Source organism: Mchenga conophoros, linkage group LG4 (genome assembly GCF_057382185.1).
Source record: "Mchenga conophoros isolate Kocher_MC1m ecotype Shallow Benthic linkage group LG4, M_conophoros_male_GT1.1, whole genome shotgun sequence".
NCBI classification, from domain to species: domain Eukaryota; kingdom Metazoa; phylum Chordata; class Actinopteri; order Cichliformes; family Cichlidae; genus Mchenga; species Mchenga conophoros.
The window spans coordinates 23,367,710-23,373,737 of NC_140529.1; positions in this window are offsets into that span (position 1 = coordinate 23,367,710).

Here is a 6,028-nt window from a genome sequence, read left to right on the forward strand (position 1 = left end):
TGAGACTGGAAAAATCAACTCTTCGTGTTGTATGAGTGTGCACTCAACCATCCCCTTTTTTCCATCTCCATGTATGGTGCTCCTGAGTAAGCTGTGAGGGGACCGGCGAGGCTTGCTGCTCCTCTCCTTCTCTGCACCTCTCTGGCAGCTCGGCGTCTGCGCGGTTCTAATCCACTGAGCTGCTCAGGAAAGAGTGCTGACGGTGCCCTTTTCCATCTACTATCCTCTAATCCAGCAGGGTACGGGGTCTGAGCGAATAATCCTGGATTAGGAAGTCTCCCAGTGGGGCGACCGTGGGGTCCCTTGTGGGGGCCCCGTCACAGTCAGCTGTGCCTGAGGCGTCGTGAGAGAACATAGCAGCCAATCCAAAGAAAGAAAGAAAAAAAAAAACAAAAACAGGCAAACAGTGTCTGATTAGTAGTGAATTGGTTCAAACCTCGCCTTGTCACCCTGAGGGGAGCTGCAGTGCTTATTGGAGATGAATAATGGTAAAGAGGGATAATGGTGGATAGGCCTTGTGATGTTACAAGCGCTTTGAATGCAAAGATTTAGATTGAAGACTGGGAAGAACTGAGCCCCCAGCACTTTATTACAACGGGACACACACTAATTGATGCATTGTTGGAATGGCAACAGTTTTCTTAATGACATCCCTGAAACGTGTGTGCGCATATGTGTGTGTTCCCATCTTGACAAACGCAGACATATTTCAGCTGAGGGCTTCACAGTCTGCTGGGAAACCACACAGATGCTCAAAACAATCACAAATAGTGACACAAGATTTTACTCAACATGTGTCACGTTTCTCATGACGACTAAGGTGAAAGCTAAACCATGTTGGGGATGAAGAAAAGTCATCCACATAGATTGTACTGCCACCCCCACCGCACGCACTGAGCAAAGATGTAGCTGCACATTAAATGAAAGGACACTTTCAATCTCTTCAAATTGGCTTTCTCCTTAAACTGAAGGGAAAGGCAATTTTCATCATCTTCTCTATCTAAATCGATGACTCTCTGCCAAGCCTGCATATAGATGCAATTAAATGCAAATTAATGACACCGCGCTCTGGAGAGTTTTTCCTGCAGGTCAATAGAAGATTTGTATTTCGGTCACCCTATTAAAGATTGATCCAAAGCTCATCCCGAGGCTGAGAGTCAGGGCACAGAGTATTACCGTGGCTAACTAATCAGTAATCAACAGGCTTTTCCATCTGGGCATGTGACGTCCTCCCTCAGCACACAATCACCAGTTTATTTACCTGCATGGCTGCCCAAGAGAGACGAGAGTTTGCGTCAGTGCACACATCCCACGGCCCCAGTGAAGCACAACGGGGGACGGCAGGGACAGCAGGGAGGCTTAATACACTGAGCGTCTGTGTGGACACATCGTGGCTACACCTCAAGATGACTCCAAACTGTCAATTTCATCATCATGATTGGGTAAATAAAGTGCAAAGTGGCTACTTCTACCCATTTTTGTTGTTATAATGGACAAATAAGTTTGTTTAGTTATCTAAAGGCTGATGTTCTTCTGGATGTTTGCCATTCTGCAAAATTTTAGTCCATTTCTTGGTTGTTTTAGGATTTTCAGTCCTGTCTGTGCCACTCAGTACATCCATTCGTGCCCAGTGAAGACAATAAGCTTTTAAATCCTCATAAATATTTAGATATGTATTTTTAAAAAAAGGTTTAAAGATGTACAATTGTTGGAGGAGACTATTACAAGTTGTGGATTGATGCGTGTTTGGTTTGGTTTTTAGAGGGCCGGGATGATGTACAACACCTCGTCTACATTTGTAATAATAAAGAAACATGTCCCACAGTGCAACTCACTGATGTGTTTTTGTGTGTACTTTCAGGCAGCTGTAACCTACATACATGGCTGTAAACACAATGAAGCACCATTAGCAGATAGAGAAAAAAAAAGCACATGTTCAATCTTGTGCAATTTACTGAACTTTCATAATATGAAAGTAAAGGAAATGCTGTGTTTCCTTCCTTGTTCTGCCTCTACCAAAATATGCGAACACACACACCATCACCACCAGGAAACCCGGCAGGGAGAGGGAGGGGATCTGAGATATGCATGCAATAATAGAGATATGTGTTCGCATTCACCTGCACTTTCTCTGCATGTCACATTCACACAACCAATTGCAAAGTTAATGCGGCACACAGCACGCTCCGCAATCCATCTCAACACCTGTGACATATCTCAGAAGCATTCAGAGACTTAAAACAACCCACAAGCTCTAAAATACACACAAAGTCATAACATATATCTTCACCCCTGTCACCCTCAATCCCCCGTCTTACTACTCCCCCACCCCTCCGCCGTCCCCGTCTGCCTGTAGCTATTTTGAGAAACGCCTCATTTTCATTTCAATCTTGTGTATGATACAGTGCATGGCTGCCATAAGCTGACTCCTTCACCTAAATGACAGCAACAGTTGAACAGAGCACTGAAAAGGCAGGCATTTGAAAGAGCTCCTATTGTGATGATAAGAGGGCAAGTCAATCTATTTGCATTTATGGATGAAAAGAAATCCTTTTTTTTTTTTTTTTTTTTTGCATTTTCATGCATGAATAGAAGAAAAAAAGAGACAAGGACACAGATGTATATGGGAGTACAAAACCACCGATCAGCTTGTGTCTTCTGTCACGCTCGATCGGTTTTCCTTGCTGAATGATATCAGCAGCAATAAGCAAATGACACGCTACGCGGAGAGTGGAATTTGTATGGGAGATAGTGGCTCTTTTTCTGAATGTATCGCACTGTGAGTATTGCTGAGGTCTGAAGATCAAACGTAAGCCGAGCTGGATGAGCACTTTACCAGAGCAATGAGGCAGTAATTCAAGAAGCAGATTCTTCTTTAATGCCGCTGCAGACCTTGACTGTACAGAGACATGGTTCTCATACTTGCTGGGTAAATTCAATAGGTGAACCTGCTTTGCCCTTCTTCAAATTTCAGTGTAACTGATCAATATATAAATGTAGTGTTGCACTCGTGTGAGCGTAGTTTGTTTCGTATATCCTTTAAAAACACAGCTAAAAATGAGATGGCCCTAATTTAACTTGTCACTACTGTAAGAGATGCAGTGATGAGTTAGTGTAGTCTTTTATTTTTGTACCACTTGTAATGTGCATTCCACAGTGATTATGTAATTTAAGGTAATCAAAACATAACTGAACTGAGTAATGTTATATTCTTTGCAGCACCATACATACTGCTATCATGCTGAATTTGTAAGCTTGCTGACTTACAAACAAATGAATCATTTTAACAGTAAGAGAAAAAAATCCAGAAAAAAGAACATAGATAAAAGTTATAAATTAAATTTGAGTGAAATAAGTATTTGACCCCCAAGCAAAGCATGACTTAGTAGAAGCAGAGCAGTGAGACGTTTCTTGTAGTTGGTCACCAGGTTTTCACACGTCTCAGGGGGGTTTAGTCTGCTCCTCTTTACAGAAACCTAAATCCTTTAGGTTTATTAGCTGCTGTATGGATACTCGAAGACTGGTGAGGCCACTCCATGACCTTAATGTGCTTCTTTAGCCACTCCTTTGTTATCTTCGTGGTATGTTTTGAGTCATTGTCATGCTGGAAGACCCATACATGACCCATTTTCAATGTTTCATAATGTTTCATAATGTTTCCACATCTCTGCCTGACTGTGGCAATGGTGCTTTTTGACTTGTACTCAGTATTTCTCGTCCTCCAAACACGGTGGGTCGAACTGATGCCCTCAATTTCAGTTTCATCTGACCAAAGCACGTTTTCCCTTCCCTTCTCTGAACCATTTAGATGTTCACGGTCAAACTTAAGATGTGTCCCTGGTGTCCTTTGATTGCTCATTGCTCTTGCCCATGGTGGTGGACAGGATGGACAAGTGTGCGTCATACACATAAGAACTTGAGATCAGGATTCTGTCTGGATTATAATGACATGCAAATCAATTTATAACTTTAATTGAATGAGTTTTTCTCTCAATTTCTTTGTTGATATTCTCTCTCTGTTAAAAAAAAAACAAAACAAAAACAAAAAACAACACTACTATAAAAATTAGACACTGTTGATGCCTTTGTGATCTGAGCAAACTTACATGTTCAGCAGGGGATCAAATAATTATTTTCTCCCACTGCTGATATTTAACAGTACATTTGTTCTAGATTGCAACAGATTGACAGCATAAAACTACAGTCTAAGTATATTACTGCATGGTGACAGCTCAAGCAATGTGCCCAGTATGTAATGGCAATCTTTCCACTGAAACAAAGCTGCACATTAAAAGTAACGTCGCCATTATTCTTCCCTTGCAACTGCCTCTGAATGCTCACTGAGAAAAATCATGTCAGGACTTGCAAGTGACACATGTGGAAAAGTGCATGTGCAGCTCTGGCTAATAAAGTCGATCTATCACTGCAGTAACACCAGAATCCCCACTGCAGTTCAGCATGAGTCTGTCCTCTCATGCTGTTATCAGACACCCCGGTGGATCAGCCTGCTGACTGCAGCCCTGGAAGGCCCATTAACACCTCCAGAGGGTAAAGCCCAGCCCCCTCTATAAACAGCCCAGCCGGAGGTCCTTCCTAATGGGCTAAGCTCATTCCCAGCCTGGCCTGCTGCAGGTGTGGAAGCCGAGCCCTGTAATTGATAATTAGGGGGTAATAACCCAGCATTCAGTGCAGGCCTTAAGACAGGATAGTAGCCAGGCCCCACACTGTCACTCAGTCAGAGGCAGTGGAAACTAGAGAATTGAGGAGGAGGTGGGGGTTAAGGGCTATAATTCAACAAGGGGTGCATTTGTCTAGAGGTGAGGAAAAAAAAAAACTTGGAAACAATAACACATGTATACTCCGGCTGGATTTAGAGTATATGCAAGGACTGATAGAGAACACAAAGAGCCTCCACAGAACTCAAGTGCTTTGCGTAGGTCACTGATAGCGTGTGTGGGGCTTATGATACCACAGGTAACAAAGTGAAGCTGCAGCACTGTTGGGGGTGTGCTACAATAGGTCGACCATGTATTTCCACACACACCCATTTCCATGTTACTGTTAAACCACAGATTTTATCAAAGTGATGCACTAAAAATTATCTAAGTAGAAATAAGCAAAAAGCCTCCAACGGAAACTGCAGTTCTCAGGTAGACTTAACAAACAAGGTGATGTTTTGTGTCTTTTGTGCCTCCGTTGTGGTGTTTGATACATTTGGATGTTCTGCGAATGAAAATGGCAATTGTGCTTCTTTTTTTTCTTCTTTTTTTTTAAAGGGGGCAGAGGCCAAAGATTTGAGTAATGAAAAGTGGGAGTTTATTCATTTATGTATTTATTGTCATTTTCCTTTTATCTAGTTTCCTGTTATAGAAATGCATTAGCCCTGAAAGAAGCTATCAATCAGGGAGCTAATGGGTTGTAATTGCAGGCAGGGAGGCACCCACATCACAAGCGACGGGGTCCCTGTACAGTAGAGAAAGACCTACAGTGGATTCGGTCCCTGGGTGATCCCAGGTTAGAGGAAATTCTCAAGTCATTTTCCTTTTGAAACCATTACACTCATCTCAGTGCAATAATCACCCCGGCTAGTATATTTATGGTTTTAAACAAAAGTACATGGACGAAGTACGAGGGAGTTTCGGGGGGGGGGGAGAACCCTGACTGTGTTATTCATAAGATTTGAGGATTTTTCCAGAGAAATATGTCTGAAATTTGGTCTTCCTGGAACTGCTGAGTGGCTAAACCAGAATACCTGCTCTGAGTCATTCCACACACACAAAAAAAACAACACTCCGTCTGCTCCAGCGTTTCCAAGGAATGACAGCATCTGATACTCTCTATAGCTGTCCGTGATAGTCACTCGATTCCTGTCAAATGCCTGAGCCATCACTCACTCTCATTCTCTCTCTCTCTCACACACACACACACACACACACACACACACACACACACACACACACACACACACGGCAAACGGTAGAGGCTGAAAAGACTTTGCTAGACAGTTTAGGGTTGAACTCTGGGAAAC